This window comes from Macrotis lagotis, chromosome 1 (genome assembly GCF_037893015.1).
Source record: "Macrotis lagotis isolate mMagLag1 chromosome 1, bilby.v1.9.chrom.fasta, whole genome shotgun sequence".
NCBI classification, from domain to species: domain Eukaryota; kingdom Metazoa; phylum Chordata; class Mammalia; order Peramelemorphia; family Peramelidae; genus Macrotis; species Macrotis lagotis.
In genome coordinates, this window is record NC_133658.1 from 812,400,487 (window position 1) to 812,412,761 (window position 12,275).

General features: G+C 38.3%; 1 protein-coding gene across 6 annotated transcripts in view; it reads right to left on the minus strand.

Annotated features, from left to right (window-relative positions):
* LOC141508420 (disks large homolog 2) overlaps positions 1-12,275 on the minus strand; it is a 2,787,507-nt gene that overhangs the window by 143,063 nt on the left and 2,632,169 nt on the right. The window lies entirely within an intron of this gene.

Genomic DNA, 12,275 nt, shown 5'->3' on the forward strand with positions numbered 1-12,275 from the left:
TATAAAAATGAAAATACAGACATACGTAAAAGTTCTTCTATTCTATTTTTTGGGGTAGGAGTATTGCCTGTGACTATATATTATGATATCATAGCCTTATTATATATGACAATCTATATTATATGTTTAATATAACTATGTATTTTCTCATAATATGACTTTTTACAAGTTTTATATACTAAATAGAAATTTACAACAGTCCTGAAAAGTAGTCAATCAAATGAGATAATAATTATAGTGTTTGGTGTATAGTAAGTGGTATATGAATGTTACTATTAGCACTACCACTAGACTATTATTACCACTACTACTACTAACTATATCATTGAGCTTCCACTTGAAGACTCCAATGATGGAGTCTTCTCCTGAAGCAATCAATGATATTTTATGACAATTCTAATTGTTGGAAAAAGTTGGAAACTTTTTCCTTATATGAAGCTAATATCTGCCTGATTGTATCTTCTACCCATTATTCCTCATTCTATCCTTGGATAAGATATGCAAATTTAGATATCTTCACTTCAAATATTCATACGAACTATTTATACCTGACCTCTGGTAGAGCATTTCGAGCTCACATTAGTCTGAAGCCATAATAGGACACAATGTACCTTGACTTTGGTGTCATTTTGATCTTCTTCAAACACAAAGACAACAACTAACTACCCTTGGGGATCAAACAGAATAAGTCTTTGACATTTTCTCCATGTCATTCTTTCAAATACTTGAACACAACTTCTCAGTCTTCTCTTATTGAAGCTAATCACTTCTACACTTGAAATTACAACTTGATGAAAGAGCTTAGAATGTTCGTAAAAATAACAAAGCTATTAAGAGGATCCAAATAGGGCGGCTAGGTGGTGCAGTGGATAGAGCAACGGCCCTGGAGTCAGGAATACCTGAGTTCAAATCTGGCCTCAGACACAATAATTATCTAGCTGTGTGGCCTTGGGCAAGCCATTTAACCCCATTTGCCTTGCAAAAACACCTTTAAAAAAAGAGGATACAAATATCAATAATTTGTCAAAATTTATGGAGGACTCAGTTTAGATGAAGTGGTTCCCAACCAAATGATCTCAAATTTGATATGGAAGATTTCCAAACTACTTACCACCATGACATACCTCTTGGACCCATACAACTCCCCTACATTTTCAAGAATTCCAGCCATAGTACCCCTTTTCCCAACATCTTATAGAATTTAATAATATTATTAATAAGGACAGCAAGCATTTACATATCCCTTTAAGGTTTGTAAAATGCTTTACGATTGTCTCATTTAATCCTCTCAACAAACCCAAGAAATAGGTAATAGCACCCATCCCTATAGAAATACATATTATGTAAAATTATCCCTATTTTATAATTTAGAAAACTTGGGCAGATAGAAGCTAAGTAGTCACAAAGGGTGCTCAGGTCACATAGTGGATAAGTTTCTGTGGGTGGACTTGAACTCAGATCTTCCTGACTCCAGTTCTAGCACTTTATCTGCTATACCACCTAGAAGTCTTTTCCCTCAATAAATAGTTGATACCTCTGGGTTGGACTGAGAATAATTAAAATATCACACTTAGATAATGTTTTTGCATTCATGAAGCACCTTTTTCGTTTAAAAAAAGGTCTATTAAGTCACTAGGTTATGTAAGGACAAATCTAGAATTAATCAAGTGACCTCAAGCTGACCACTTACCCAGCTAGTCATCTTTTGTAAAATGGGGTAGTTGAAAAAATTATTTTTAGGGTCATTTTCATGTCTGCCTATCTATGGGTTTTCTTTGCATCTTTCATATTTATTTATTTATTTATTTATTTATTTATTTATTTATTTGTTGCGTCTTGCAGGTACTTGCTTTTTTTGCTGGTATTCCACAGACAAGTAACTGAATAATGCAAGACTCTTCTCAGAAGGCTCAAAAGATACATAATCTTATGCAAAATATATTTTTTTGGAATCACACTGAATTTCAGAGTTGGATAGGACCTCGATAGCCATCGGAGGTCAGCCATACCTAAAAGCTCATCCTCACTTATAATAATATATCTGAGTGGTAATCATCTAATCTTTGCTTGAAGACCTCCAGGAAGGGAGTATCCTTACTTCCTAAGACATGATTCTACATTTGGTTATTTCTTATTGCAAAAGAAGTATTTCCTTATATTCCACTTAAATTGCCTCTTTCAGTTTAAAGCCTACTTCTAAATGACAGCCTTTTGAATCCCCTGCTATAGATCTTCCCTTCTCCAACATACCCATGCTTCAACTGATTCTCATAGGCTCACCCTTCTTTACTGTCACCAGAGCAGGTAAGCAATTATAGCTGAAATAATAAGGAATCCTAAAGGAGAGACAGGTGACAACATGTGCCAGGCAGATTGACTCTTTACCAGATCTCAGTGGAGAAAGCCCCCTGGGGTCCTGATCTTGAGGGCCCCCAGAATATAGCAATGTTATACAGACCACCAGTCTTGACTTCATTAGTCTTATCCCTGGATCAGTCATGAAAGGAAGCAATCCTTTCAGAGAAAGGTGATGTCATCTTCAACACCAACTAGCAGAAACCCAAAGATCCCAGGAACAGCAGCAACCCTCCCAGATCACCAGCTGTGTTTTTAGCTCAGCTCCTGTAGCCATAATCCAGGAAAACAACCCATGTGGAGCTGTAACCTGTCTGGAATCTTCTGGAAGAGATGCCCCTAGCACCTATATCTACTTAAGATTCAGAAAAGAAGGGCTACATCAGATTTCTTTCTGTCAGGGGAGGAAGGAAGAAAAATTGTAAAACTCAAAACCTTGCCAAAAAAATGATTGGTAATAAACACCATTGTATATAGCTGGAAAAAATGAATAAATAAAATATATTTTTAAGAAAAGAACCAGAAAAGAATAAATATTTCTCACCATTGAAGTCTATGGCATGGTTAAACTTCAGAAATGACTGTGTTTAATGAATGGAAATTACATTAAAGAAGATTCATCATGCTTTTGCAGTTGCTGTACCCTAAGGATTTTTGGGCCTTTCTATCTGACTTTGAGTTAAAATTTGGTATGCATGTTGTCTCTTCCATCAGAATGTGAGGTTTTTGTATATAGTGATTAATAAATGTTCTATTATTCATTCATCCACTCTTGTTGCTGTTATTTGAATATTTTTCAATTTATAAATTTCCTTCCCATATTACAGGGTCCAGCAGAGCCAGCCAACGTCAGATATCCTCTGACCACTTTCCATACCTCATCTTTTCCATGGAATTTTATTAATGCTGCAGAATGTGAAGAGCTCTATAGTTTTTGCAATACCTTCATTGGGGAAACTAGGTGGTACAATAGATAGAGTGCTACACCTGGAATCAGGAAGACTCATCTTCCTGAGTTCAACTATAGCCTCAGATACTCATAGAGGTGTGACCCTGAGCAAGTCACTTCACCCTATTTGACTCTGTTTTCTCATATGTAAAATTGTTGGAGAAGGAAAAGGCAAACCACTCTAATGTCTTTGCCAAGAAAACATTAAATGGGCTTACAAAGTGCCCGACAACTAAAAATTACTGAACCACCACTAAGGACCTCCATTATGTGACTTCATAAGGGATTCAAATTTGTTGAGGAAGGCAGGGTAGGATTATTATTCTCATATTAGGGATAGGTGAGGATAAATGACTTGCCCAGGGACATAGAATTGATTTTATGGATAAAGTGCTGAACTAAGAGCCAGAAAGATGTGGATTAAATTTCTATTGTTGCTTTTGGCTATCTGTGAGACCATATGAAACTCACTGAACCTCTTTCAGTCTCAGTTTCTGCATCTATAAGATGGGGAGGATTGTTAAGGGTAGCATTTTTCCTCAAAAGGCTATTGGGAGACTCAAGTAAATCAACACACACAAAATGCTCAGCAAATTTTAAAGAGTAATGTAAACCTCACTTATTATTTTCATATAGCAGACCCTAGACTAACATGGCTCTCAGTTCAAGGGTTTTTGTTGTTGTGGCTGTTCATTTCAGGTATGTCTGACACTTCATGACCTGTTTGGCAATTTCTTGGCAGATATACTAGAGTGGCTTGCTATTTCCTTCTCCAGTTCATTGTGGAACTGAGGAAATTGAGGAAAACAGGGTTAAGTGAATGTTGCCTAGAGCCACACAGCTTAGTAGGTGTCTGAGGCCAGACTCAGGAAGATGACTCTTCTTGACTCTGTCTTGCTTCTTTAGCCACTGTGTCCCCTAACTTCTCTTTCTGCATCTCATATAAACTTGCTTGCTTTCTCTTAAATGATCAGATATGCTATTCCTTAACCAGTAAGATCTTCTGTTCGTGATATAATTACTTCCAATCTGCCTGTTGTTGATCCACACTCAGGTCTCCAATAACTCTATCAAGAAGGAAGTTCTTATATTATAGATATTTTTAATAAATTAAAGGAAAATAAAACAATGCAAGCTATTAAATATGAATGTATATCAGTAGGCTATAACAATTTATGGTAGAATTTCCCAAATATTGCCAAAAGTAATATAATGACTGAATAGGCACTTGATGGACAACATGGGAGAACAATGTAGGAATTTGGGTGGATAATTATATTCTCACCAGCTCCAAGTGAACATAGAGTCATTAGTAGGAGTAATCATTTATTCCCATGAGATTTTAGCTCTGTTTGTACATATAAAGGGAAAGGGAGCACTGAAATAGTTACTCAAATAATGGTGGCAGTGTCAAGAGAAAGAACCATGTCTTATTTTATTTCCTTTCCTTATTTATTATATTTCCTCTGCCACATCTAAAGTAGCACAATGAACATAAATGTTACTCAGGAGATCTTTTAAATAATGAAATAAATGCATGGTAAAATAATCTAAAAAAATTCAATTTTTATATAAATATCTGTGTTTCTTCGATGAAAGGAAGGGGTTTTTTAGTATAAATTATCTGACTATGCATTATTTTGAATTAAATTATTCATCTCACAGCAACATAATGAAACAAAAGAAGGAATTGACCTATTCCAAAGATAATTTCAATCTAAGCATTAAAGAAATGTTTTGATGAGGACTCAAAACTTCAACTAGTCCCAACAAGGAAGGAGTGAAATTAGTGACTCTTGCTTGACCCCAGAGATAGACCTGGGAGAAAAAGAAGATTGAGATAATGGAGGGTTTTTTTTGTTTTTTGCTTTTTGCAAGGCAATGGGGTTAAGTGGCTTGCCCAATGTCACACAGCTAGGTAATTATTAAGTGTCTGAGGTCATATTTGAACTCAGGTCCTCCTGACTTCAGGGCTGGTGCTCTATCCACTGTACCACCTAGCTGTTTCTGGACAATGGAAGATTAACAAGAAACCACAACTTCCTAAAAATGAAAACTATTCAAAAGAGGAATAGAAGGATTTCTTTACATACTTATATTAACAGGTGGTCTCCTCACCATTTCTGGCATGAGACTTTACTCTATGAGTTCCATCTCTAGGCTGCAGGTATTTTCAGTGACTCTCCCTCACGCTGATATTCTCTCTTCTCCTCTCTATCTTCTGACTTCCTTCAAGTCCTAGCTAAAATCTCATTTTTTATAAGAAGCCTTTCCTGATCCTAGTTAATGTTAGTACCTTCCTGCTATTGTTTATTTCCAATTATCCTGTGAGGCCTTGTTTGCATATAGTTATTTTCAGGTTTCTCCTATGTGTCTATAAGATCTTTGAAAGCAAAGACTATCTTTTACCTTACAGAGCTGTTGTGCTGACCTTATTGCTATAGGCCTGTGAAACCTGGACAGTTCACCAGGGCCACGTCAGGAAACTGAATCACTTCCATTTAAACTGTCTTGGGAAGACTCTGAAGATCATCTGGCAGGAGAAGATAGCAAACACTGGGGTCCTTTCTGGAGCTAAATGCCTGGCATTCCAACATTACTACAGAGAGTGAAACTATCCTGGGCTGGACACATTGTTAGAATGCCAGAAGTACACTTGCAAAAAAGACTATTGTATGGAGAACTCACACAGGGCAAGTGCTCACAAAGTCAAAGACCCCCTGCAGGTCTCAGTGAAGAATTTTAAAATTGACTGTACAGTATGGGAGATATTGACACAGCTCTGCCCAGCATGGCATACCATACCCTCATCAGTGAGGGGGCTGAACTCTATGAGGAAGGCAGAATTGAAGCAGCTTAAAGGGAACAAAGGAAACATATATGTCTAGAGAACCCATCCCAGGTGTTCACATGGACTATTTATGCCCCAAGTGGGGTAGAGCATTCCAAGCTCATAATGGTCTGATCAGTCACAGTCGGACACATGCATGTCTCAAACATAGTGATGTCATTTTGGTCTTCTTCGATATCGAAGGACAAAAACCAACCAACCATCTCCCAACTCTTAGCATGGTATCTAGCTTATTTTTGGTTGTGGTTCAGTCATTTCAATTGAACCCCATGGGAATTTTCTTGGCAAAGACACTGAAATGATTTGCCATTTCCTGCTGAAGCTCATTTTACAGATGAAGAAACTAGGGCCGACAGGGTTAAGTGACTTGCCTAGGGTCACATATCTAGTAAGATTTGAAGTGAAGTCATTCTGAATTCAGAATCTGGCACTCTATCCACTGATTCAGCTAACTGTTCTTACACATAGTATGCACTTAATATATGCTTATTGATCGACTGATTAGCATGTAAACTTCCTGAAGGCAGGTATTATTTCTTTTTGTATTTTTTTTTCTATAAGGCAATGGGGTTAAGTGACTTGCCCAAGATCACACAGCTAGGTAATTAGTAAGTGTCTGAGGCTGTATTTGAATTCAGGTCCTTCTGTCTCCAGGGCTGGTGCTCTATCCACTGTGTCTCCTAGTTTCCCCCTCCAGGCAGGTATTTTTTCACTTTTACCTTTTCATCTCACAAGAGGTGCTAAATAAAAACTGATTAGTTGTATTGATGGTTAGCAAGAATGAGCTCCAGTTTACCTGATATAAAATGAGGATAAAGAGGCATTGCAATATAGTAAATATATCTCTGGGTTTGGAGTTATGGAACTGGATTCAAATGCTAGCTTTGCCACTTACTAGCTGTGGGACTGTGGTCAGGCCACTTCATCTCACTGAGCATTTTGTATATCTTCATTTATTTAAAAAAAGTGAAGAGGTTGAAATGTATGATCTTCAACATCAGCTCTCAATCTATGATCTTGTGATACTTGAATTTTACAGGGTGGTGCAAGTTGTGGGCTTAGCACTTAGAGAACAATCTTATATAAATATGCAACACTGTTATTATTATATGTCTGCTAGTTAGTCGATAAACACTTATTGAGCACCCACTAGGTGCTCAATACTGTATTAGTGTTTCATTATGTTGTTCAGTTGTGTCTGGCTCTCTGTGACCCCATTTGGGTATTCTTGGTAGAGCTATTAGAGTGATTTGCCATTTCTTTCTCCAGCTCATTTTACAGGCAAGGAAACCGAGGCACACAAAGTTAAGTGAATTGCCCAAGGTCCTACAGTTAGTAAATTTCTAAGGTCAGATTAGAACCCAGGAAGAGGGGGACAGCTAGGTGGCACAGTGGATTGAGCACTGGCCCTGGAGTCAGGAGGACCAGAGTTCAAATGTGACCTCAGACACTTAATAATGACCTAGCTGTGTGGCCTTGGGTAAGTCACTTAACTCCAATGCCTTGCAAAAGAAAAAGTACAAAAAAAAAAAAAGAACTCAGGAAGAGAAGACTTACTGAAACCAAATGGCTCAAGCCACTATGCCACCTAACTTTCTTTTGCTAAATGATAGGGATACAAAAGGCAATACCTGATCAAAAAGAGCCCCTAACAGGAGAGACAATTATAAACAAACAAGCTATATTCAGGCTAAATTGGAAACAATCAATAGAGGGAAAACACTAGAATATAGAGAAAAGCTTCTCACAAAACCAGGGAAATCAGGAGATCAAGAGGGACATATTGTAGGCAAAGGGGATTGCCCAGAATCTGGAGATGTGGCATCTTGTACCAGAAGAGCAAAAAGGCCAGTGCCACTGGATGGCCCAGTCCATGGGGATGGGGCCATAAGTAGTAAGTAGACTAGAAGTGGGAGGGTCAAGTTAGGAAGATCTTTGGTTATTCAACATCTCAGCATAATCTTTACACAGACTACCAAATATATTCTATATTGTAAGTAAAGAGATAGTTTATTTAGCATATTACATGGATAATTGTAATAATACTTGCTGCCATTTCTAGAGTGCTTTACATACCAATTCTATTTGATCCCTTATAACAACCCTGACTTTATTACTCTCCCATTGTGAATAAGAAAAGTTTAGTGAATTTAAATGACTTGCTGATAGTTACACAGTTAGCTGGGTATCCAAACTGGGATTTGACCTCAGGTCTAGTTCTTCTAACTCCAGGGGTCACGTCACACTCTCACACTGTCTTTCCTAGATTGTCAAATTCTATAATCCCCATAGTGCTGAGCACATGGCCTGCAACATTAAGTTACTGTCCAAAAACTGTTTGAAAATTAATTCAGGTGGGGGCCAAGATGGCGGAGAGAAGACAGGCACAGTTCTAAAGTCTCCTGATCTCTTCCCCATCTATCACATGAAACAAATCTCTTAAAAGAAATCCGAACCAGGAAACACAGAAAGAAAAGCCAGGAGAGGAAAATCTACCTCAGGATTTGTCTCCCGCAGCAGCCTTGGCTGAGTACTGGCAGGTGAGTCTGAGCTCCGAGGGAAGATCAGCCAGACCAACAGCTGAATCGGAACTGGGAGTCTGAGGGCCCGAGAGCCGGACCTGCTGGATCAGTGGTGGGGCTGGACGAAGGGGTCTTGGGTCCGCGGGGAAGCAGAGGCGCTGGTGTTGGGGCTGTCCCCCTGGAGCTTGGGGAAGGGGCTGCAGGGAGAGGTCTGGCGCAGGAGAGCTGTGGACACCATCCCTGGGCTCCTCAGATCTGAGAAACTCTGAGCCCATGCCTCCATTGCACAGAGGCCTCCTCCCAATAGCTCTAGTTCCCTCCCTCAAGCAAAGGGAGAAGGCCTTGCAACCAAGGTCACAGACACCCCAGAGAGGGCAACCAGCTCCTCCTACTGGCCAGACAGAGAAACTGCACTCAGTAAAGCCTTTAGGGATCCCAAGCCCAGGTGAACCAGCCCCACCCAACTCAAGGTCTTAGCATAATGAAGAAGGGTCCGCGGAAAAGGTGGAACCATAGAAAAATTCCTGGAAGGGAAAGACCCCAACCCAAAGAGACCTAGAACCTCTGAGGAGAATACAATCTGGTCTCCAGCACAGAAAGACTTCCTTGAAGAAATAAGGAAGGAGTTTAAAAATCAACTGGAAAATTTGGGGGAGACAATTAATACCTTGCAAAATGAGAATAATTCTCTCAGATCCTCAAATGAGCAAATGCAAAAAGAAATTAGTTCTCTCAAAACCTCAATTGGTCAAATGGAAAGCTCTTTCAAAAGTAGAATCCACCAATTGGGAAAGGTTAATGAAGAAAACTCCTCCCCCCCAAAAAAAAAGGAGTCTACAGAAACTAATGACTCCACGAGACAGCAAGAGTCAGTTAAACAAAATCAAAAAATAGAAAAAATAGAAGCAAATGTGAAATACCTCATCAACAAAACCACTGACCCCAAGAATAGATCAAGGAGGGGAAACCTGAAAGTTATAGGACTTCCTGAAAACATTGAAGAGAAAAAAAGCATGGACTTAATATTACAGGATCTAGTGATGGAAAACTGCCCTGACATCATGGAATCAGAGGGCAAAGTAGTTATTGAAAGAGTACATCGATCCCCACCAGAAAAAGATCCTAAAAGGAAAACACCAAGGAATGTTGTGGCCAAACTCCAGAACTGTCAGATAAAAGAGAAAATCCTGCAAGCAGCCAGAAAGAAACAATTTAAATATCAAGAAGCCACAGTAAGGATCACGCAGGACCTGGCTGCATCAGCTTTAAGGGATTGAAGGGCCTGGAATGAGATATTTCGAAGAGCACGGGAGCTTGGAATGCAGCCAAGAATCTACTTTCCTGCAAAGCTGAGACTTCTCTTCCAGGGAAAAAGATGGACATTTAATGAAATGGAAGAATTCCAAAAATTTCTGATGAAAAGACCAGAGCTAAACAGAAAATTTGGATATCAAACAGGAGGTTCAAGAGACACATGAAAAGGTAAAAAAAAGGGGGGGGGGCAGTAAAAGGAAAAAAATGCAATCCAGCAAGTTGAAACTGGCTATATCCCAGCATGGGGGGGGGGGGGGGGGGGGCGGGGGTAGAGACTCTCATAAATCCTGAGAATCCTGAGAAATGTAACTCTAACAGAGAGAATATACCTAGCTAGAAATGCTGGACATCCATGACCTATCCATGATACTGATATCTAATGGGATATAACTGGCTTTAACTCCACCAGGGAGAAAGACTCTAATAACTCTCAGGAATTTGGACTCTATTCAACAGAATATACTGAACTAGAAGGGTCAGACACTCAGAATTTTCTGTGACTTAGATAGAATGATCTAAAAAAGAAATACACTACCTCCCTAAAAAGGGGGACAGGAAAGAGACGGGAGGAGGGAGGGGATTGAATGGGACAAATCTCATTACACTAAGAGGTACAAAAAACCTATGGTAATAGAGGGGAAGAAGGGAGTAGAGGAGAAACACCTGAATCTTCTTCTCATCAGGCTTGGCTTAAAGTCAACCTACACATACTCAGTTAACTTATAAAACATCTAACCTTTCAAGAAGTAAAAGGGGAAAAGGGGAGGGGGGACAGAGAAAGGGAAGGGGAGTGGAGGAAATAAGGGGAAATAACAAAAGGAAGGGAAGGGAACAGGGAAAGGGGAAAGAAAGGGGAGGGAGTGATATAGGAGGGCAAAAACACTGAAGGGGGTGGTATTCAAAAACAAAATACTGGGGAATATGGATAAAAGGGGGGGAAAGGGGGAAAAATACAAACAGAGGGAAGATACCACAGAGGGCAATAAAGAATTAGTAATCATAACCTTAAATGTGAATGGGATGAACTCTCCCTTAAAATGTAAGCAAATAGCAGAGTGGATTAAAAACCAGAATCCTACAATATGCTGCTTACAAGAAACTCATTTGAAGCAGAGAGATACATATAGAGTAAAGGTAAAAGGTTGGAGCAAAATATATTTTGCTTCAGCTGAAGTAAAAAAAGCAGGGGTAGCAATCCTTATCTCAGACAAAGCAGCAGCAAAAATAGATAGTGTTAAAAGAGATAAGGAAGGAAACTTTATCCTCCTAAAAGGTACCATAGACAATAAAGTCATTTCAATATTGAATATATATGCACCCAGTGGGACAGCACCCAAATTCTTAGAGGAGAAGCTGAAAGAATTACAGGAAGACATAGACAGCAAAACTCTACTAGTAGGAGACCTCAACCTAACGCTATCAGATCTAGATAAATCAAACCATAAAACAAACAAGAAAGAAATTAGGGAGGTAAATAGATTATTAGAAAAATTAGATTATGGTAGACTTATGGAGGAAACTGAATGGGGATAGGAAGGAATATACCTTTTTCTATGCAGTACATGGAACTTATACAAAAATTGACCATGTACTAGGACATAAAAACCTAATGATCAACTGCAGAAAGGCAGAAATAGTGAATACATCTTTCTCAGATCACAATGCAATAAAAGTCATATGTGATACTGGGCCAAGGAGATATAGACCCAGAGCAAATTGGAAACTGAATAACCTCATCTTAAAAAATGAGTGGACCAAAAAACAAATTATAGAAAGAATTAACCATTTTATCCTAGATAATGATAATAATGAAACAACATACCAAAACCTATGGGATTCATTCAAAGCAACTCTCAGGGGATATATTATAGCTCTAAATGCTTATATGAATAAATTGGAGAAAGAGGAAATCAATGAACTAAACATGCAACTAAAAAAATTAGAGAAAGAACAAATCAAAAATCCCCAATCAAATACCAAATTAGAAATTTTAAAAATCAAAGGAGAAATTAATAAAATTGAAAGCAAAAAAACTATTGAATTAATAAATAAAACCAAAAGTTGGTATTATGAAAAAACCAATAAAAATGATAAACCTCTGGTCAATTTGATTAAAAATAAGAAAGAATAAAACCAAATTGCTAGTATTATAAATGAAAAAGGTGAACTCACCACCAATGAGGAGGAAATTAAAGTAATAATTCAAAATTATTTTGCCCAACTTTATGCCAATAAATTTGATAATCTAAGTGAAATGGATGAATATTTACAAAAATATAAGTTG